This window comes from Kogia breviceps, chromosome 3, assembly GCF_026419965.1.
Source record: "Kogia breviceps isolate mKogBre1 chromosome 3, mKogBre1 haplotype 1, whole genome shotgun sequence".
NCBI classification, from domain to species: Eukaryota; Metazoa; Chordata; class Mammalia; order Artiodactyla; family Physeteridae; genus Kogia; species Kogia breviceps.
Genome location: NC_081312.1, coordinates 176,640,273 through 176,665,112, shown reverse-complemented (window position 1 = coordinate 176,665,112; position 24,840 = coordinate 176,640,273).

Here is a 24,840-nt window from a genome sequence, read left to right as displayed (position 1 = left end):
TGAGTAATACAAGGAACCTGTATGAGGCATGCATACTTAGAAAAATGGGAGAAAAGCAAGACCAGAGTGCCTTAAAGTAGAGAAGAAAAGTCTAAATTACTCAATAAGAATTATATCTCTCATTTCTCGGATTTGGACTTCACTGGAAACTTACTGAGACATTCTGTGCCCTAGATCAGAATTTGTTAAACTATATCCAAAAAGGCATAGTTACTGAAATGCTCACCTGATAAATTATTCTCACTTATAAGTATAGTGGTCATATATCTTAGACTTTTCTGGGACAATTCCAGTATACATTTATTTTATTCTTTTCTATAAAGGCAGTGTCTAACCAAGTGTAGTTTCCTATTATTCAGTTTATAGATTAGAAAACATCTATTGCTGGACCATGTGTTCTAATTTTAAGTTTAGAAAATTAGGTTACCATGAACCCTCAAAAATGTTGAAGTGATATTCCACTATATTTATAATACTCAGAAATCAGAGCTAATTTAGCTTAGATTCACAAAATCATTGGAATGTAAAAGCACTGGTAAGGTAGTATAATTTATCCTTCTCTTTCAGATAGTCAGTCACACCTGAATCATCCCAGACTAATGAGAATTTATCCTGTCTCTAAAGACAGTCAGAAAAGCAGATCAGCAAATCTCTTCCATTACACCCTCCCTCTGAATGCATAGCAGTGAACTGAATGATAGAAAACGTAAAGTTCTAGAACTAATTTTCCCCCCAACCCCGTGGGAAGGCTGTTTGCTCCACATCTAACTGGTGATAGGGTCCGAATTCTGTTTTTTCCCTAAACCATTTCCAAAGTCAGCAAAAATGACTATATATTGTACTAGCAAATTTGTTACAATATAAAAGACCCTGCTTGTGTCCATGTGCTATACTTTCTCTCACCTCTCACTGGTCACTGCTCTGTAACCCATGGACCCTCTTGAACTCTCCATACCCAGTAAATAAGCTCCCCAATATCATTAACTTGGTCACTGAACACTTATTCCATTTCCTTCCTTCTTCTGAGGCAGAAGAATGGATAAGTGACCTGGAAGATAAAATAGTGGAAATAACTACTGCAGAGCAGAAGAAAGAAAAAAGAATGAAAAGAACTGAGGACAGTCTCAGAGATCTTTGGGACAACATTAAACACACCAACAATCGAATTATAGGGATCCCAGAAGAAGAAGAGAAAAAGAAAGGGACTGAGAAAACATTTGAAGAGATTATAGTTGAAAACTTCCCTAATATGGGAAAGGAAATAGTAAATCAAGTCCAGGAAGCACAGAGAGTCCCATACAGGATAAATCCAAGGAGAAACACACCAAGACACATATTAATCAAACTATCAAAAATTAAATACAAAGAAAACATATTAAAAGCAGCAAGGGAAAAACAACAAATAACACAAAAGGGAATCCCCATAAGGTTAACAGCTGAAAATTCAGCAGAAACTCTCCAAGCCAGAAGGGAGTGGCAGGACATATTTAAAGTGATGAAGGAGAAATACCTAAAACCAAGATTACTCTACCCAGCAAGGATCTCATTCAGATTTGATGGAGAAGTTAAAACCTTTACAGATAAGCAAAAGCTGAGAGAGTTCAGCACCACCAAACCAGCTTTACAACAAATGCTAAAGGAACTTCTCTAGGCAAGAAACACAAGAGAAGGAAAAGACCTACAAGAACAAACCCAAAACAATTAAGTAAATGGTAATAGGAACATACATATCGATAATTACTTTAAGTGTAAATGGATTAAATGCTCCCACCGAAAGACACAGACTGGCTGAATGGATACAAAAACAAGACCCATATATATGCTGTCTACAAGAGACCCACTTCAGACCTAGGGACACATACAGACTGAAAGTGAGGGGATGGAAAAAGATATTCCATGCAAATGGAAATCAAAAGAAAGCTGGAGTAGCAATTCTCATATCAGACAAAATAGACTTTAAAATAAAGACTATTACAAGAGACAAAGAAGGACACTACATAATGATCAAGGGATCGATCCATGAAGAAGATATAACAATTGTAAATATGTATGCACCCAACATAGGAGCACCTCAATACATAAGGCAAATACTAACAGCCATAAAAGGGGAAATCAACAGTAACACAATCATAGTAGGGGACTTTAACACCCCACTTTCACAAATGGACAGATCATCCAAAATGAAAATAAATAAGGAAACACAAGTTTTAAATGATACATTAAACAAGATGGACTTAATTGATATTTATAGGACATTCCACCCAAAAGCAAAAGAATACACATTTTTCTCAAGTGCTCATGGAACATTCTCCAGGATAGATCATATCTTGGGTCACAAATCTAGCCTTGGCAAATTTAAGAAAATTGAAATCGTATCAAGTATCTTTCCCGACCACAATGCTATGAGACTAGACATCAATTACAGGAAAAGATCTGTAAAAAATACCAACACATGGAGGCTAAACAATTCACTACTTAATAACGAAGTGATCACTGAAAAAATCAAAGAGGAAATCAAAAACTACTTAGAAACAGATGACAATGGAGACATGATGACCCAAAACCTATGGGATGCAGCAAAAGCAGTTCTAAGAGGGAAGTTTATAGCAATACAATCCTACCTTAAGAAACAGGAAAATTCTCGAATAAACAACCTAAACTTGCACATAAAGCAATTAGAGAAAGAAGAACAAAAAAAAAAAAAAAAAATTTAGCAGAAGGAAAGAAATCATAAAGATCAGATCAGAAAGAAATGAAAAAGAAATGAAAGAAATGATAGCAGAGATCAATAAAACTAAAAGCTGTTTCTTTGAGAAGATAAACAAAATTGAGAAACCATTAGCCAGAATCATCAAGAAAAAAAGGGAGAAGACTCAAATCAATAGAATTAGAAATGAAAAGGGAGAAGTAACAACTGACACTGCAGAAATACAAAGGATCATGAGAGATTACTACAAGCAACTCTATGCCAATAAAATGGACAACCTGGAAGAAATGGACAAATTCTTAGAAATGCACAACCTGCCGAGGCTGAACCAGGAAGAAATAGAAAATATGAACAGACCAATCGTTAGCACTGAAATTGAAACTGTGATTCAAAATCTTCCAACAAACAAAAGCCTAGGACCAGATGGCTTCACAGGCAAATTCTATCAAACATTTAGATTAGAGCTAACACCTATCCTTCTCAAACTCTTCCAAAAGATAGCAGAGGGAGGAACACTCCCAAACTCATTCTATGAGGCTACCATCACCCTGATACCAAAACCAGACAAAGATGTCACAAAGAAAGAAAACTATAGGCCAATATCACTGAGGAACATAGATGCAAAAATCCTCAACAAAATACTAGCAAACAGAATCCAACAGCACATTAAAAGGATCATACACCATGATCAAGTGGGGTTTATCCCAGGAATGCAAGGATTCTTCAATATATGCAAATCAATCAATGTGATACACCATATCAACAAACTGAAGGAGAAAAACCATGTGATCATCTCAACAGATGCAGAGAAAGCTTCTGACAAAATTCAACACCCATTTATGATAAAAACCCTGCAGAAAATAGGCACAGAGGGAACTTTCCTCAACATAATAAAGGACATTATGACAAACCCACAGCCAACATCGTCCTCAATGGTGAAAAACTGAAACCATTTCCACTAAGATCAGGACAAAGTTAGGGTTGCCCACTCTCACCACTCTTATTCAACATAGTTTTGGAAGTTCTAGCCACAGCCATCAGAGAAGAAAAAGAAATAAAAGGAATCCAAATCATAAAAGAAGAAGTAAAGCTGTCACTGTTTGCAGATGACATGATACTACAATAGAGAATCCTAAAGATGCTACCAGAAAACTACGAAAGCTAATCAATGAATTTGGTAAAGTAGCAGGATACAAAAGTAATGCACAGAAATCTCTGGCATTCTTATACACTAATGATGAAAAATCTGAGAGTGAAATTAATAAAACACTCCCATTTACCACTGCAACAAAAAGAATAAAATATCTAGGAATAAACCTACTTAGGGAGACAAAAGACCTGTATGCAGAAAATTATAAGACACTGATGAAAGAAATTAAAGATGATACAAATAGATGGAGAGATATACCATGTTCTTGGATTGGAAGAATCAACATTGTGAAAATGACTCTACTAACCAAAGCAATCTACAGATTCAGTGCAATCCCTATCAAACTACCACTGGCATTTTTGACAGAACTAGAACAAAAAATTTCACAATTTATATGGAATCACAAAAGACCCCAAATAGCCAAAGCAATCTTGCGAACGAAAAATTGAGCTGGAGGAATCAGGCTCCCTGACTTCAGACTATACTACAAAGCTACAGTAATCAAGACAGTATGGCACTGGCACAAAAACAGAAATATAGATCGATGGAACAAGATAGAAAACCCAGAGATAAACCCACACACATATGGTCCCCTTATCTTTGATAAAGGAGGCAAGAGTATACAGTGGAGAAAAGACAGCCTCTTCAATAAGTGGTGCTGGGAAAACTGGACCGCCTAATGTAAAAGAATGAAATTAGAACACTCCCTAACACCATACACAAAAATAAACTCAAAGTGGATGAAAGACCTAAGTGTAAGCCCAAACACTATCAAACTCTTAGAGGAAAACATAGGCAGAACACTCCATGACATAAATCACAGCAAGATCCTTTTTGACCCACCTCCTAGAGAAATGGAAATAAAAACAAAAATAAACAATAGGGACCTAATGAGACTTAAAAGCTTTTGCACAGCAAAGGATACCAGAAAGAAGACCAAAAGACAACCCTCAGAATGGGAGAAAATAGTTGCAAATGAAGCAACTGGCAAAGGATTAATCTCCAAAATTTATAAGCAACTCATGCAGCTCAATAACAAAAAAAGAAACAGTCCAATCTAAAAATGGGCAGAAGACCTAAATAGACATTTCTCCAAAGAAGATATACAGATTGCCAACAAACACATTAAAGAATGTTCAACATCATTAATAATTAGAGAAATGCAAATCAAAACTACAATGAGATATCATCTCACACCGGTCAGAATGGCCATCTTGAAAAAATCTAGAAACAATGAATGCTGGAGAGGGTGTGGAGAAAAGGGAACACTGCTGCCTGTTGGTGCGAATGTAAATTGATACAGCTACTATGGAGAACAGTATGGAGGTTCCTTAAGAAACTACAAATAGAACTACCATATGACCCAGCAATCCCACTACTGGGCATATACCCTGAGAAAACCACAATTCAAAGAGAGTCATGTACCAAAATGTTCATTGTAGCTCTATTTACAATAGTTGGGACATGGAAGCAACCTAAGTGTCCATCAACAGATGAATGGATAAAGAAGATGTGGCACATATATACAATGGAATATTACTCAGCCATAAAAAGAAATGAAATTGAGTTATTTGTAGTGAGGTGGATGGACCTGGAGTCTGTCATACAGAGTGAAGTAAGTCAGGAGAAAAACAAATACCGTATGCTAACACATATATATGGAATCTAAGAAAAAAAAATGTCATGAAGAGCCTAGGAGCAGGATGGGAATAAAACACAGACCTACTAGAGAATGGACTTGAGGATATGGGGAGGGGGAAGGGTAAGCTGGGACAAAGTGAGAGAGTGGCATGGACCTATATACACTACCAAATGTAGGGTGGATAGCTAGTGGGAAGCAGCCGCATGGCACAGGGAGATCAGCTAGGTGACCACCTAGTTCGTGACCACCTAGATGGGTGGGATAGGGAGGGTGAGAGGGAGGGAGACACAAGAGGGAAGAGATATGGGAACATATGTATATGTATAACTGATTCACTTTGTTGTAAAGCAGAAACTAACACACCATTGTAAAGCAATTATGCTCCAATAAAGATGTTTAAAAAAATAAAATAAAATGAATTCCTAAATTCACTAGTAAGACCAGGAATCGCAATATTTTAATATAAATATAAAACAAATTCGAAAACCAAATATCAAGCTTGTGATAATTACTTAACATTTTGAGTATGCTTCCCAGATATCAGGACTGAAGTGAGAGACAAGAGACTGGGTCTGCCATCAGCTGGGCAGTTAGCTTCAGCTCTTGGGCCTCAGTCTCATGAATTAAAGTAATAGAATCAGTGTAGATTGGAAGTTCCCTTTCCACTTGAAAAACAATGGTATTGCTGGGTTGTGGGGAGGAAGGACATTCTTTAAAAGAATCAGTGTGTTCTCAATTTTATGTAAAGAGCAATGTAAATCCACCTTCAAGCTGCTCTCCCTATGAGATTGGCACCACTTAATTCTTTTGCAAAGACATTCTGGAGTCTCCATAACCTAAAATGAGAGAAATAAATATGAGTGCAGTGCATCTACAAGAGTAATTTATGGAGATAGGAAGTGGAGGGGTGTAGGAGGAGATTGTAATAGAAGAGAATTCACAGGCTGGTGTGGCCTCATTAAGACCAGTGGGCATGGGGAATTCCCTGGCGGTCCAGTGGTTAGAACTCCACACTTCCACCCCGGGGGCACCTGGATTCCATCCCTGGTCGGAGAACTACGATACTGCAAGCTGAGTGGTGTGGCAAAAAACAAAAAAGACCAGTGGGCAACGCCTTCTGTCTTCAATTAAGATGCATTTGCCTTTGCAGTACCTAGCACTTGACTTTATTCACCTTGGTTTTTCATTTGTACAGAGGCACATTTCTAGCATGAAATACTCTTTTAAAAGTATTGCAAACACACAAACATTATTTGTAAATGTCATTTCAAAAACATTTAGTTGTTTCAACATCTTAGAGTTTGTATATACTAATAACTTTCATCTTAAATATTTGAGGCAAGAAGGTTAGACATGAAATGCTGCTCTGGTTTACTGTTTTTCAGTATTATGGTGATACATGAGTGGAGAAAAGGACACACACCAAGGTGGAGGAAAGAGTATATTTTTCTTCTGCAATGTGAAACTTTTAATTATTTTAAATGTGTGACTTAGTCAACTTGGAACCAGTCCACCTCACAGTAAAATAAAAATAAATGAAAATAGATGATAACAATGGTTCAGTGACTAAAAAATGTAAAGTTATTACAAATGGAGTGTAAACACCTGTCTAATCTAAGCAGTTGCTGCTTCTGGGGTGTGTGTGTGTGTGTGTGTGTGTGTTATTTTCTTTGAAGACAAAAATAAAAGTTATTTTTAATGTACCTTATAGATACATATATTCTTTAGAAAGCATCTTATGCCACACAATTATTTAAGGAACAATTATACACAAACTGCACTTAGCAGTACCACATGCTCCAATGACCTCCTCTCCAAACAAAAATAAACAAAGAGGCTTGTTTTGCTTTGAAATGATTCTGAATTAACACCCAAAGCAAGTCTAACTTTCCAAATTAATGGTGAAACCATAAGGTTAGGTGGCCTCTATATTTTGCTAGCTTTGGTGAAGATCTAAGGAGGAAAGGTGAAATTTCTACTTTTTAAAATTATCCACCATATATGGATAGATATTATAAAAACAAAACTTATAAACCACTAAATGTCTATTCATACTGCATTGACTAAATAAATTACAATGTAACCAGCCATGGAATACTATACCACTGTTCAAAGGAATAAGATGATCTGTCAATGATAAATGACTAAATATATTTTAAAATATATGTAGAAGTGTATACTCACATTCCCTGAGTAAAAATACTTAATAATTTAGTAATAAATTATAGTATAGCACATGTATATTTGTGTGTGTGTGTGTGTGTGTGTGTGTCTAATACAAATGATGCCAACGGTTACCACTGGAAGACAAAAAGAGAATAAAGGAGAATCTCACTTTCTATATAGTTTTGAATGATATCATTTTTTAATGATCGAAAATTACTTTTATAATCAGAATAAATATTAAATGTCCTATAATATGGTGATTCTCCTGCCAATACAATAAGAGGGTCTGGGAATTGAGTGGGTAAAATGCGAGTGGTTCCTTTCACTATTATACCTAATTACTCATTTGTAATGTTTTTGCTTCTCATTACCATGATTTTGGAATCTTTTTTTTTTTTTTTTTGGCCGTGTGGCATGTGGGATTTTAGTTCCCCTACCAGGGATCGAACCCATGCCCCCTGCATTGGCAGAACGGAATCTTAGCCACTGGACCACCAGGGAATTCTCATTACCATGATTTTGAACTCTTCTGGCTTACATGTCTTATTTCCCAAAGAAAGGCTCCTTCCAAGCTCCTTCCACCTATGACTCAATGATTTCACTGAACTTTGGGATTCTCTTGCTGCTGAACTAATAGACAAAGAAGAGACTCACTGCTCTAACTTGAGTGATTGACCTTGATTACCAAACAGAAATAGAGTTACTGACACAGCCCAGGGGCATGAGGAGTATTTATAACCCAGAGAATCCCCTAGGGTGTCTCCTAGTATTTTTATATCCAATACTAAAGATTATGGAAGACCACAGCGACCCAATAGAAGTAAAGCCAGGAAGAGCTCAGGCACTTAGGGATGGAAGGCTTGGGTCACCCCACCAGATATAGAACTCTGACCGTGGACTTGCTGGCTGAGGACAAATAGATACTGAAAATTGGTAGTGGGCAAAGGAAGTTATAAATACCAACTATATTCTTCTGACTTATTTCAGGACTGAGGAATATAATAGCTCTACATATTTTTCTTCCTTGCTTTGTTATGTATATATTTGTATGTAATTGACCAATTTTCTATTTCTTTCTTCCTCTTCACTTCTGTTTCTATGCGGTGATGGTTAACTGTAATCTGATCATGAGGTTATTGGATACAAAGATAGGTTTGTGGCTGAACTAGAAAAGGAATGAACATCTTCAGGGATGGATACAGTGTTTAATGGGGTTTGGGTCTTTTCTTTGGGAAGAGGGTGTGTTTTATTTGCATGGGGGAATGGTTGCATAATGCGAGTAATTGCTGCTGTTAGGAAGACTCCGTTGCATAAAAATTTGCTTATGGATATTGAGCAGGCAAAGGTTAAGCTGTGATAGAGTGGTTTGACTCCCAACTTTGACTTCAGACCTTTTTTCTATTTGGAGATACTAGAAAGCTAAAAACTACATTCCTCAGACTCTTGCTGCTTAGGATTCTGGATATAAATTTGGTTCTGCCAATTAAACACATTTGTCTGAGCTTTTTTTTTGAACCCAGAAGAAAGATATACCAACATTGTGGACAGACAAGCAAGCTCTAAAGGGTGGGGGGTTTGCAGTGGCCATACATCATAATCCCACTGTCTAATCACCAGCTACATGGGTGGCGGTGGAGGTGATGGCAGCAGCTCTTGGAGAAGTGGCTGCAGCAATCACCGAATCCTGGGATCACACTAAGAGTGGTTGACATTGAAGTCAAAGTTTCAATGAAATACCTTGACTTCCACACCTCCATCACTTACAGTTATTTAATCAACAACTTATTTCTATGTTAAATCCTTTTATGTGTGGAAAACCTAGAGTATTTTCTCTTTCCTGAATTAAAGTCCAATTGATATAAAACCCCAGAGTTACACTTGTTTGTGTTCAAAAAGAGGCACGTAAAGGATACTCACTTCAACACTGCAACAGCGCCAACACAATGACCTACATGTCTAATCATAGGGGAATGGGTGAATAAATTAGGGCACATATCTACTGTGGGATGCAACAGTTTAAAAGAATGAAGTGAATCTGTACATACTGGCATGAAAAACGTTCTAAGACATACTGGCCAGTTAAGGAAAAAGGGAGTTACATAGTAATTGTGCCATATTAAACATACTAAATGAACATATTATAAATATTGCATGGTTTGGTATATATGTCATGCATCACCATATACTTGAATAATATATACCAAATTCATAATAGCAATAACTTCTTTGGAAGGTACTGGCATTGACAGTGGTGATAAAGGAAGACTTTAATTTTACGTAGAATGATTGAATTTTTAGAATTAGAATATATCCCTGATTACTTGATGATTAAAAAGAAATTTAAAAAAATAAGAACAATTAATTATACCTGTGAAGAGTAAAGCAATTATAAACATTTTTAATATAAAAATGTGTAACATTTTAAAATTACCAGGAGCTACCTGAACAAAATCTAGGAGAGGATTGGAGAAAGAGGGATGTAAAACAAGCTAACTTTTGTCTTCTTTGGGAAGGAGAGGGCAACAGAGTGGGTGAGAATGTATAGATATTACTTTGTTCTTGGGAATGACAGGGAAATTTAAGTTCAAATATATTTTTAATATAAGGGTAACCAGTAACAATAAAAATTGGACATCTAACTTTTAAACCACTTGAGAAAGAGATCAAAGGAAACTTGATCAATACAACAAAAGACAGCAAGGGAACAAAAGAAGCTAGAACACATAGTAAAGAGATGATTTATGCAAAAATGTAGAACATCAAAATTGACTCAAGAGCATATCAAATTTGCATAGTGTACTAACTATGCAAACCAGGAAAGAAATTGAAAAGCTTAAAAATAATAATACTGTAATGAAGAAAAGAAAAGGCAATAGACCCGTATGGTTTATGGACAATTCTCTCCATTCATTGAAGGTTTGATTAAGTCCCTATGTTATTTGAGCAATTACAGAAGGCAGAAAAATTGGAATATTTCCCAGTCAATTTTATGAGGTTTACATTGCTTTAAACTTAAAAATGAACAATAGCATAATAGACGTGAACAATAAAAGACCAATATCGGTTATAAATATAGTTGTAAAAATCCTATATGGAACATTATAACATTAAATCGAATGTTATATTAATTCCAAACTTGAATTATTTCTAAGAATTTAGGAATGGGTCAACTTTAGGAAATCTGTTTGTGTAATTCATTACTCACATGAGTTAACTGAGAAAAATATGAATATCTTCATAATTGCCACAAAGATACTTGATAAAATTCAATATCCAATCCTTAGGGGAAAAACTTCTTTGCAAGCTAAGGAATAAAAATATATTCTCTTACTGTGATAAAGAGTATCTATTAAAAACAAATAGTAAATATCATAGCTAACATAAAACATTAGTGGCACTCCCACTAAAATTAGAATTAAAACAAGGATATAAGTTCTGTGGCTTTTTTTTTAACATCTTTATTGGGGTAAAATTGCTTTACAATGGGGTGTTAGTTTCTGCTTTACAACAAAGTGAATCAGTTATACGTATACATATATCCCCATATCTCTTCCCTCTTGCATCTCCCTCCCTCCCACCCTCCCTATCCCACCCCTCTAGGTGGTCACAAAGCACTGAGCTGATCTCCCTATGCTATGTGGCTGTTTCCCACTAGCTATCTATTTTACATTTGGTAGTGTATATATGTCTATGCCACTCTCTCACTTTGTCCCAGCTTACCCTTCCCCCTCCCCATATCCTCAAGTCCCTTCTCTAGTAGGTCTGCGTCTTTATTCCCGTTTTGCCCCTAGGTTCTTCATGACCAATTTTTTTTTCTTAGATTCCATATATATGTGTTAACATATGGTATTTGTTTTTCTCTTTCTGACTTACTTCACTCTGTATGACAGACTCCAGGTCCATCCACCTCACTACAAATAACTCAGTTTCGTTTCTTTTTATGGCTGAGTAATATTCCATTGTATATATGTGCCACATCTTCTTTAGCCATTCATCTGTCAATGGACACTTAGGTTGCTTCCATGTCCTGGCTATTATAAATAGTGCTGCAATGAACATTGTGGTACATGACTCTCTTTGAATTATGGTTTTCTCAGGGTATATGCCCAGTAGTGGGATTGCTGGGTCATATGATAGTTCTATTTTTAGTTTTTTAAGGAACCTCCATACTGTTCTCCATAGTAGCTGTATCAATTTACATTCCCACCAGCAGTGCAAGAGGGTTCCCTTTTCTCCACACCCTCTCCAGCATTTATTGTTTCTAGATTTTTTCACGATGGCCATTCTGACCGGTGTGAGATGATATCTCATTGTAGTTTTGATTTGCATTTCTCTAATTATTAATGATGTTGAGCATTCTTTCACGTGTTTGTTGGCAATCTGTATATCTTCTTTGGAGAAATGTCTGTTTCGGTCTTCTGCCCATTTTTGGATTGGGTTGTTTGTTTTTTTGATATTGAGCTACATGAGCTGCTTGTAAATTTTGGAGATTAATCCTTTGTCAGTTGCTTCATTTGCAACTATTTTCTCCCATTCTGAGGGTTGTCTTCTCGTCTTGTTTCTGGTTTCCTTTGCTGTGCAAAAGTTTTAAGTCTCATTAGGTCCCATTTGTTTATTTTTGTTTTTATTTCCATTTCTCTAGGAGGTGGGTCAAAAAGGATCTTGCTGTGATTTATGTCATGGAGTGTTTTGCCTATGTTTTCCTCTAAGAGTTTAATAGTGTCTGGCCTTACTTTTAGGTCTTTCATCCATTTTGAGTTTACTTTTGTGTATGGTGTTAGGGAGTGTTCTAATTTCATACTTTTACATGTAGCTGTCCAGTTTTCCCAGCACCACTTATTGAAGAGGCTGTCTTTTCTCCACTGTATACTCTTGCCTCCTTTATCAAAGGATAAGGGGACCATATGTGTGTGGGTTTATCTCTGGGCTTTCTATCCTGTTCCATTGATCTTAAAACAAGGATATAAGTTTTTAAGACTTTTTGCTACATCATTGTGGAATTATTAGCAAAAAGATCAGAAAAGAAATAAGGTACAGATTCATAAATTGAAGGGATAAAACTGAAATTATTTGCAGATATATGATTTAGTTCTAAGAAAATTAAGGGAAACAACTAAAAATATAATAAAACTAATAAAAGGTCAGAATGTCAGCTGAGTGTTGAAGATGCAAATGAAACACATAAATCTCAATTGAATCAGAAAAGAAGAAGGTGGAGAAGAGGAAGAAGAAGAACTGAAATGGAAAAAAAATTCCATTCACAATAGCAAATAAATTATAAAATGCTTAAGAATGAAATATTCAAGATATATAGAAGAAACAAGACTTTCCTGGAAAGTATTTTAAAAAAAAACCTCTGAGTTAATGGAGCTACATTAGATGTTCCTGAATGGAAAGATTCAATCTTTTTTTTTTAAAGATTCAATCTTGAAATCATTCAATTCTCTCTCAATTTGGTCTATACATTTATTTTCAGCACAAATTGCTTCCTGTTAAAAAAATTACTTTTGAAGCCATCACATAGTTATAGAAAAGGTGAAGTACAATAGAAAGACCTGCTTTTTTCTGAAATATTTGAGAGTAAATTACTTTCCCATTTTCCTATCATCTAAAAACTTTAGTGGGTTTTTCCTACAAACAACAATGTTCTACATAATGTCAATATAGCCATTAAAATCAGAAAATTATTATTGATGTATTACTGTCTTCTAATCATTAAACTCCATAATCAAGTTTCATCAATTATCTCAATAATCTTTTACAGCAAAAATGCCCATTTCAAAATCATGCATGGCATTTAGTTATGCCTCCTTAGTCTTCTTCAATCTTTAATAGTTCATCCCTTGACTTTCATGACCTTGATACTTTAGACGACTATAGGCCAGTTGTTTTGTAGAATGTCCTTCACTTTGGGCTTGTCTCATGTTTCCTCAAAATTGAGTTCAACTTATGCTCCTTTTCAGGAATACCATAGACATGAACCACGTTCTGCTGATCCCCCAACTAGGCTGTCCTTGCTTTATGGATGACCTCCAGGTCCTGCTCAGGCTTTGACACACAATACCAAGCAACAGCTCTGCATGTTTCCTTCTTCACCCTACCTGGGCTCTAACATCCCACTCCAGACTTCCTATATGAGTATCCTTTTTACCCTCCTCTGACTCTGACACCCCATGGCAGGACTGTATAAAGTTAATGCAATGCCAACCATAATTCCAAACAAAATCTGTTTAGAACTTTAAAAAATGATGCTAAAATTTTACTTGAAGAACAACTTGAGATGAGTCAAGATAAATTTGAAAAAGAAGATTGAAAAGACTTACTTTACCATATGTTGTAACATAAAACCACAAAAGTTGAAACAGATTCTGAATCAGGAACATATTCATGAAAAAAACAGAGATTAGAGAAAACAGATTGAAGAATATTGTGGTATTTATAGTCAGAGTAGAAATAACAAGTTTCTTGAACAATGGTGATTTGGAGAAGAGAATTAATTAGCATTCTGTATTAGGATTTACACAGAAGTTTAAGTGTAAAAAAATAAAATCACAAAGCAATACTGATTCATAATATTATATTTCTGGGCTAGGAAATACCTTGCTGGACATAGCAAAGGAGAAAGGAAAAGACTGATAAACTTAGACTATATACAAATTAAAACATCTTATATAGTAACAAAACAATGGTGGCTCCATTTGTCTCCTGCACTTGCCTTCATATGGAAAATGAGGGCTTTGGATAGATGATTCTGAAGATCTCTTCAAGCTCTGAAATGATAATTCTCAATATTTTATGCATATGATTGTACTTCCATTGTGTTCATGTCTGCCTTGCATCTGTCATATAATGTAACCTCCTTGAATCATATTTTTTAAATCCATTCTTCCAATCTCTGCCTTTTGATTAGAATGTGTTATTTACATTCATTGTAATTATTGATAAAGTAGGATTTATGTCTGTCATTTTACTTTTTTATCTTGTCTCTTGTCTTTTTTCTTTTTTTTGTACCTGCAACAAAGAATACAGGCTTTATAGAATTAGTCCAGGAAAGTTGATAAGCAAATAAAACACAAGGGCAGCAACTACAACCTACAGCAAGAACGACGATCCGCTGGGGGTGAAGCATGATATGATCTGCAGAACTGCCACTGAAGTCTCTGCTGAGCTTGCTAATGATTGGACAGAGATTTTCTTAAATACTGGTAAGTCTCTCAACCTTTGCCAAAGGGTCCAGGTACATTACAGCATATCTTCAATGCTCCAGCAGTTTATAACTCTGCTTTAACCTTCACTTCCTACTTGCACAGTCTCAAAGTAAGGTAGAGATGAGAGATTAGGGTCTTCTCAGGTGTTTCCTGAACGTGAGCACAGCCCTGCATGTGTGTGGCCTTCTAGATTGTCAGAAATATATAAAAGTTTTTCCTAGTGCTCTGTGCATATCTCTTTCCCATGCTTTTTCTTTTGAGTCTTTTGGTCAGCCTCTTGAGTATCCCAACTTGTAACTCCATCTCAGGCAGTCGTGATGTGAAATGATTTCCACTGATCATTTTCGACAGATACCCTGGGCAATAGGCTGTCCACATAGAGCAAGTTCTGAGTCCAGTCAAATACAGACAAACCTTGAGAATGGGGCTGGAGCAGCCAGACAGATCAACTAGAAACAATTCTCTGGGGAGAGAGCTTTTGCGGCAGCTCCAAACTTGTCTGCCGCCTGCAGTGGCTGCTAGGATGCTGGCTTTCACAGTTACCATGGTTACAAGGCCTTTAGTTTTCAAGGCTACTGTGGAGCTGGGGAGAAGGGGAGAAAGCAAGTTACAATGCCACCAAACTCATTGAGTTTCCAAGATGCAGCTGTTTTTCTCACATTGAGGTTCCTTGGATTGTTGTAAACTTTTGGTTACTTTCCAGAGTTCTGAAAAAGTTTATTTTTGACAATTTTTGTCAGTATTCTGACTGCTTTTATGGAGGAGTCGTTTTCTGAGATCCTTACTCCTATCATTTCTTGAGAAGCCAATGAGCTTCTGCCATTTTTTTTTTCAGATTCTTTTCCGTTATAGTTTACTGCAAGATATTGAATATAGTTCCAAAGTCTTCTCTTTTAAAACTACTCTCCTCCATAGGATCACAGATTTTTATGTCTTAGAAGGAAGCTCCTATAGTCCAGTTTTTTCAAAACTTCTAGAGTAACAGAACCCTTTCTCTGAATGATACCTAGAAGCCCCCAAATTACTACTATTACTACTACTACTACTATTACTGCTGCTGCTGAGTCTGATTTGCTTGAAGCAAGGGTAGACAGGAGGGTCACAGACTTCTATCTGTTTGGTCCATTTTTGTTGGCTTGTTGTCACCTTCAAAGATGCTTTATTTAATACCAAGGGATCCTGGGAGTGGAGGAAACCAAGGTCCAGAGATAAGTGTCTTGTCCAAGATCATTAAGCCAGTTAGTGCAGAGCTGGGACTAGAAGTCAAGTTAAAGTTTAGTGCCCTTCAGGTCCATCACCTGTACCATCACTATCACCACCTGAGACCTGGCTTATTGCAATACATTCTTAGCTGTCTCTGATCACCCCTCTCCTACGTCCTCATTTACAGAACATATGGTATTTTGTGTTCTTTGTGTCTCTCCTCTGTACAACAGGCTTCTATGGCTCTCCATTTCCTATAAAATCAAGCCCCAGTCTTTATGGGTTCATTTCAGGTTCTTCATAATCCAAACTTTTTCTTACATTGTTCCCCAATCCAAAGCCACTGTGCCAGCCTGTTTGCTTTTATCACTGATCCTTGAATCACCCCCAAGCCTTTCCTTATATTTTTCCCTCTACCTGGAATGCTAACTTTCCATTGAGCCTGTCCTTCAGGACTCAGATCAAGATCCTTGAAGCCTATTCTAACTATGCAGGTTCACAGTTACCCCTCTTGTCTTTTTGAGGACCATATGCATTCCGTACCATTTTTTGGCTTTTAAATTTCACATGGGTAAGAATATGTATTGTCTCATCAGTAAAAACATAAGTTCTGCTAGAACATGGACCATGGCTTATTTTGTATGCAATACTGACATGGTGCTGTGTGAAAATCAACTGTGTTTTGTGAGTGATTAAGCATAGTCAAGGACCTTTAGTTCCTCTTCAAAGGCTATAGATAACATTCTGAGCCATATCCTTTGAGCTATCCTATAGATACTTAAACCCCTTCCACCAGGTGGAAGAAGTTAACTACATGATGACCAGACTATAACCACGACATAAGCTGCCACAGTTCTGAGTGCTGGCCTCAAAGAAATGGGAACAAACTGACCTTGGAACTGAAGATAACTGTACTTAAAACAATCAGGAGGATGCTGATGAGACCACTGCATGACCAATTTCAAGATGACTGTCAGAGCTGACTGTGTTGTTTCTGCACGTAGCCCCTCCCTTCACCTAAAAAAAGCTCTTGCCCACTCATTGTCAGTGGGGGGAAGTCAGGCTTTGAACAGGAGTCCACCTTCCCCCTCAGGTTGCTGGCCTCTGGAATAAAGGACACGGGTTCGAGCCCTGGTCCGGGAAGATCTCACATGCCGCAGAGCAACTAAGCCTGTGCGCCACAACTACTGAGCCTGCTCTCTAGAGCCCGCGAGCCACAACTACTGAGCCCATGCACCTAGAGCCTGTGCTCCGCAACAAGAGAAGCCACCGCAATGAGAAGCCTGTGCACCACAATGAAGAGTAGCCCCCGCTCGCAGCAACTAGAAAGAAGCTCACGCGCAGCAACGAGGACCACCGCAGCCAAAAATAAATAAAAATTTTTTTAAAAAGAATACTGTTGTCATATATTGTTTAAAAAATCATCTTTTTTTAGTCATAATCTCATAGCTAAAATATTTCTAATCAATTGAACCTGAACTTCCCATTTTACAAAAGACAACAAAGATACCAATCACACAAATGGAATATACATTCACACACCATTAGACAGAACTGTCACAATTCTCCAAGACAATGACTGATACGGAGTCCCAGACAAACACTTCCCCAACACAAATGGTCGTCGACATCAGAACCAAGTGGCAAAATGCCCAAATGACACTCAGTGCTCACAAACAGTCCTCGGGGTCAGATGCACGTCAGAACCAACTGGCAAAAATGCCCAAATAGCACTTCGTGCTCAAAAGAGAAGTTTGCCGAGCTACACACCTGTGGACTTACTCAGTCATGGAGCTCGTCAGCTTGTCCAGATGCATGTTTCCATTCCACCAAGGAAAAGCGTACGTTGACAGCCAGTGCCGAGCAGGGGAGAAACAGGGAGCATCCCCCAAACACATGGTTTCGGCAGCTGCTAGGAGCGTCCCCCAAAACTCCGCTCCCGGCGCCATCGAGCCTCGAGCAGCGGCCCCTCACGGCCGTCTCGGCGCGTCGTCATGGCGGCTCAGCTCGGGAAAACCCCGGGAGCAGATATCGCGAGAGTACAGCAGCCCCAGGTTGGGAGCCAGAAACTGTAATCGAAAGTGGGGTCGGGCTGCTCGCCGCTCTAAAGCCAATAAAGAGGCCAGGTTGGTGGGAAGGAAAGTTTGCTTTATTTCAGAGGCCGGCAGCCTGGCGGGGGAGGGGGCAGAGGCCTGTCCAAAGGCCGGCTCCCCCCACTGACAATCAGTGAGCAAGAGCTTTTATAGATGCGGGGAGGGGGCTACAGGCAGAAACAGCGCAGTCAGCTCTGACCGTCATCTTGACGTTGGTCATCGGAGGTCTGATCGGCATCATCTTGATTGTTTTAAGTACAGTTAATCTTCAGTTCCAGGGTCAATTTGTTCCCATTTCTTTGAGTCCAGTTCTCAGAACTGTGGAAGCTTATGTCATGGCTACATTCTGGACATCATGCAGTTAACTTCACCTACCTGGTGGAAGGGGTTTAAGTATCTGTAAGACAGCTCACAGGATATGGCTCAGAATGTTATCTATAGCCCTTGAGGAGGAACTAAAGGTCCTTGACTATAGTTAATGAAAAAAGTATTATTATTTAGTCTTGTTGGACTGTTTTCCTTTGTTTCTGCATTTTCTCACTTCTCTGATTAAACTTATTCTTTGGCTAGACTTTTTCCACAGACAAAAGGCAGGCTGAGGACATAGGGGGCAAGCACTATAGGGTCCTGCTCCGTTTCACTATGCCTGTTCAATTTTTACATCAGGGTTATGCTAGCTATATAGAGTAAATAAGAGAGCTTCTCTATTTCTTTCTTAATACTCTTCAACATTTTAAAAGAGTAATTATCTGTTACTTGAAGGTTTTGCAGAACTCATTCATAAACAGCCTATTGCCTTTTGGGAGGTGTTGATATTTATCTACTTTTCACTATCTACTATAGTTAATGATCTAAACAAATTTTCTCTTTTAGAGCCAATTTTTTTTTTTAGATGATCATTTATCTCACCTGGATTCTCTAAGTTGGAATGTTGCCAAGTACAAAGGTAGACTAAAAAACAAACAAAACAAAACAAAATGTTTCAAATAAATGGACTAATGAACATTTCCTTGTTTGGATTAAAGATTACATTGCTTCTTTCTACTTGACAATGGAAAAAAAAAATCCCAGTTTAGATAATACTTGGAGGAACTATGATTCAAACCACATTTCTGTATTAAGCAATTTATAAAACAAAACAACCCGGTTTCAGGTGTATCTTGCTCAGTACTAAATTGTGTTCTAATTGGCATAAGACAAACCTACATATGCGGATAATGTAGTTTCTTACATTTTAGATGAAAAATTAAATCCTTCAATAATGCAGAAACAGTGAAAAGGTGCTTGAAAATAGGTGGAGACACTGAGATTCCTGACAAATGGTGAACACTACTTTAGAGAGGTGGACATCGCAGTGGGGTCAGGAGCTCCAGGAGCACGTGGGGGGGGGGGGTTCTGCAGTTGACATGGCACGCCCGAGAGCTGCTACAGGACAACCAGAGAGAGTGGGTGTTGATGTCATGGTTGTTTACAAAGTGGCCTCTAGAGTGTCCATCCACTCCCTCCCAGCTGCAGGGGTGAGACCCAACTAAACCACTCAGGCTAATCCCATCTCTGCTGTTAAGATTGGTTCTGGTAACCAGACTGAAGCAAATCATCCCAGGGCATTTGGACATAACATTTTTGGAGTTGCATTGTTGGACCTCTGCTCTGGTTTTGAATTATATTCTTACGTCTGTACCTCTAGGGTTCTAAATAATTTTTGAACAGCTACACCAGCAGAGTTCAGCATCTGGCTTTACTAGTGGTATCTCCTGCTTCTTTGGGAAAGGACATGACAATTTCCTAGTCCCCCTGGGCTCAGGCACAGGCTTCAGAGGTAACAACTCCAGAGAGATAAGAATAGGGACATCTGGTTTCAGGCATGATCTAGGTGAGATACGGACTTTAATCAGGGTTTTTAGAGTTGGGATTCTGGGGTTCTAAAACATACTTAAATTGCTTCCAAGATAAAGTGCGTTTTCTTGGGAGAAGGTTTATTGTTTTTATTGGATTCTCCAAGGAGTCAATGAATTGAAAAGTGTTAGTGTATTAGTGAGGGTTTTCCAGAGATATAGAACCAATAGGAGATCTGAGAGGAGGGGGGGGAGATAAAATGAGAAATTGGCTTATGCAATTATTAAGATTAGTAAGTCCCACAAATCTGATGTCTGCAAGCTGGAGACCCAGGAAAGCCAGTGGTGTTCAAAGGTCTGAGAATCAGGGGAGCCAATGATACAAATCCTAGTCCAAGGGCAGGAGAAGATGAAATGTGATGTCCCGGCTCAATCAGTAAGGCAGGGGGGAAAAAGGGGACAAATTCTTCATTCGTCTGCCTTTTGCTCTGCTCTCTTCCTCAACAGATTGGATGAGCCCCAACCACGTGGGGAGGGCAAATCCACTGTAGTGAGTCCACTGATTCAAATGCTAATCTCATCCAGAAACACCCTCACAGACACATCCAGAAACAAGGTCTAATCTGGGCACCCATGGTCCCGTCAAGTTGACAGATAAAATTAACGATCACAGTTAAGAGCCTTGGTAGAGGTATTGTAGACCATTTTCCTTGAGTTCAGGCAAAAGTGCAGGAGCAGTAATCCAAGGCTTGTGAAAATCAGCAGAGTAGAGGCAGGTTTGTACTGCAGGTAAGAGACAGGATGTAACTCTCAGCCGTTCTGGCAGTGGTTCTCAATCTTCGCTGCATGTCAGGACCACTGGGGAACCTAGAGGAATTCCTGACATCCAGAGAAATGCCCCACGAGTTGAATAAGACTACATTGTATCCAGGTTAGAGATGTTTGTGTTTCTGTGACTTAAGTATTCTCCTCAAGGGAACCTTGAGCAGATTCACCCAGAGAGGTCAAGTTCCTGCCTTCAGCTCTGCAGCCCCTCAACAGATCAGATCATAGTTCTCCAAGAAGGAAATCCCCTTCCCTCCAAGCAGGTAGAGTCAGACCATTTATACTTCTAAAGAAAATTACTTGAGAGAATAATTACTTGTGGTGGAATTAAAATTCAATGTTTATGCACAGATACCAAAGTCGTACCTGCTCAGGATCTAAGGGATAACATTAGAAGTGTGCTTCATAATACTCTTGAATGGTATCCAGAAAGCACTGGAATGTATCCTACTGAATAAATAGCCTCATGTTTCTGTTGGGGCTTAACTGATATAAATACTCAGGACTTTTACCTGTTCCCCCACGAAGACTTCCATAGAGTCTAAAAGTTTAAAACCTTGTATTTTCTTGCTGTTCATCGCAAATTTTCCAGTTTCCTGTCATCCCATTACTTCCAGCGGCAACGCCTTATATCACATTATCTCAACAAGTCACTCATCAGAGTGATTATTTCAGAGAGAATTCTTTCTGAGCAAAAGCATTTATTTCTAAGATTTCCATTCTCCTCGCAGCCTATGAAGACTGATCATTGTAATTAGGCATAGTCACTATTTAATTTTGATTAGAGATCTACAAAGTAAACTGTAGAAACATGAAATATCCAAATCAGGACATAGTCTGAATATAAGGCATGTTAGCAATATACTTTGGTAAAATATTTAAAAGGGGTTTATTGCTTAGCTGTTTTTAGCATCTATCTTAATTATTTAAAACCCTACTTTTTAAGCATTTAAATAATGCTTCCTGCAAACCCCCCTTTGGTTTGAAGGTAAGTAGGCATTAACTTTTTTTGCAGATGCTAACAAAAGCTTGAAATGAACTGCCCCATTCCACACTCTCTGTGGTTTTCCCCCGTCTCCCCAATATATTATATATCTTTGAGTTTCTGATCTTTCTGATGTAATGCATCAACTAAATTCTGCATTTTTTTCAAATAAAAACTATCAAACAAGACAAGCCTGTGGTGAAAAGTTCATCAAGCACTTGAATTTAGTGTAGCAATTTGTCTGCCTCTTAATTCTAATTGGATAAACACCAGTTTCTGATGACCAGTTTAGGAACTGAATGATGGTGGGTGGTTTACGTGACACCTCTAGGGGGCACGAGGACCCTACCACCCAGAGTGACTGACTTCCCTCTCAAAGGTCTGGATGCTCGAGGCACTAGACAGGCAGCTCTTCCTCTGAGCTGCCCTCACCGCTGGGAAATAAATCAACAGAAAAGGCTCAGACTTCAGAGCCATCCATGTAGCCCGGGTTCACATCCCCTTTCGGTCACCCAAAGCCCTGTGACCCCTGTGAAGGTCACAAACTGTGAAGCTCAGTTTCCCATTGGCAAAATGTGATTACTAATACCTACCTCAGAGGATTTCATGGGGATTACATAAGATATCTGGCTGGGGGAGGGGGAGGCAGGCAATGAACAGAAATGCTCCTTATTGCATATTCCCAGAGTCTATGAGCATCACTGCATTTTCTTTCAGCAAAGACAAACTTATTAAAATCCATTTCAGAATACTCACTTTCATATAACTGTATCTCCTAACATTTTCTAGACCAATAACTCATATTTATTGAATGTCTGTATTGTACCAGGGATGAGGCTTGGTACTAAGGATACAGAAGTGAACAGGACAGACCCCAGCTTGCTGCTCCTGCGTTTCACAGATAACAAAACCCATCCATTACTTTGTTCATCTTCGGTGGTTTCAGCAAGGAGTCTAATAAGCCCTCCTAGTTTGAAAAAAAACAACAAAAACACACAAAAAGTATATTATTCCTTTTGGGAATTTACTGAATGCTAACTGTAATAAGCATTTGTACCTTAATTCAGCTATTCCTCACGATAATCCTATGAGGCAGGTTCTATTACTATTACCATTTCACAGAGGAGAAAACCAAGGCACAAAGAGGTAAGTGATGTGTTCACATCGTAGCACGAATATGTGGCTGACCTGGGACTGTGGACGCTGGCAGCCAGGCTGCAGACGCTGGCACTGAGCCCCTGCCTCCCCTGAGTCACGTCGGTGGAGCCAGGCCCAGAGGCCGTCTCGTCTTCTCGGCCTTCAGGACACAGGGCATGTGTAGGCATGTTGTGCCCTGTGCCATGGATGCAGTTTGGACAAATGTCTATAGGCTCTGGGAAGAAAGAGGACCCGAACAAATTCTTGCTATCAGGTGGTTCTAGATCTAAAATTCTCAACCAGGAGGGGACGGTGGGCAAAGGCTCACCCTTAAAACGTCTGGGAAGGTTTCAATGTGCAAAGAGAACTCACCCTGAGGTGTGCTGGATCGTCCGGAAAACTGGTATTTCCTTCCGGGAGGGAGGGACTTTTATTAACAAAAAGTGGATTAAATGAGTGTTTTGGGCTTCCCTGATGGCGCAGTGGTTGCGAGTCCGCCTGCCGATGCGGGGGACGCGGGCTCGTGCGCCGGTCCGGGAGGATCCCACATGCCTTGGAGCGGCTGAGCCCTTGAGCCATGGCCGCTGCGCCTGCACGTCCGGAGCCTGTGCTCCGCAACGGGAGAGGCCACAACAGTGAGAGGCCCGCGTACTGCAGGAAAAAAAAAAAAAAAAAATACATAAATGAGTGTTTCTTTACTGGGGACATCAGGGGACAGAAATAGTGGGGCCTTCCCATAAACTGTGGCTCTGCAGTTGATGCTTTGGGGGTTGTTTGAAGTGGAGGGCCAGACACAAAAGGAAGAGTTACATCAGGATCTGTAACCAAGAACCCTAACACTGACCCAAGAAGAATGGCTATGAGAAGAGCACCCCTGCCAAGTTCGGAGCCGTGCACGGTCCCTACAAGTGACTGGCTCACCCATGGCCCCCGTCACACCGAATGCGTGCGTTCTAAAAGGCAGCAGCACTTGCCAGGGCTGTAGATGGCTGCACCAAGGCCAAACTGCCAACTCCACAAAGCTGTCTCAGCTGGTCAGCAGTCCTCCTAGGGCCTGGCGAGAGAGCTCTACCCAGAAGAGGGCTCCACACAGAGCAGTGACTGACGGGCCTCACTGCATCCATCTCTTACGGAGTTTGTATGTGACACATCCAGAGGGAATCAGCACCACAGGAGGCAAAGCAAAAGTGGAGAGACACACAGACACATTAAGAAGAACCATAACATGGAGAGACGTTAGCTATTAGCTCAGGAGCGGCAAAAGAGACAGACAGTGGCTGAGACACCCTTCGCCATGGAGCAGTGGACCCACACAGTGATGCCCAAGGTGGGGTTTGCAAGATGATCCTCTGTGACATTAGAAGAAAATATTAGAGCACCTATTTATATTTCTTTATCTCATTGGTTCTTCATTTTTATTTTTTGCATACATTAAAAATACATATTTTGGGGGGGAAATCATCCTCCAATTTTTTTCACTTTTGAAGGATCAAAAATGTTTGGAAGCGGGCTTCCCTGGTGGCGCAGTGGTTGGGAATCCACCTGCCGATGCAGGGGACACGGGTTCGTGCCCTGGTCCGGCAAGATCCCACATGCCGCGGAGCGGCTGGGCCCATGAGCCATGGCCGCTGAGCCTGTGCGTCCCGAGCCTGTGCTCCGCAACGGGAGAGGCCACAACAGCGAGAGGCCCGCGTACCTCAAAAAAAAAAAAAAAAATGTTTGGAAGCCACTGCAAAAATGTATACAAAGCAGTAGATGCCCACATTTGCAGGGACAGCCCCCAGAGTGATGTTACATCCAGAAAATGTTCCCATTTGCCATGAGACCCAGACCTAGGGCTGTTGTCTGCACCTATGTCTCTCCCTGTACTTCTGTATATTAAAGACCCA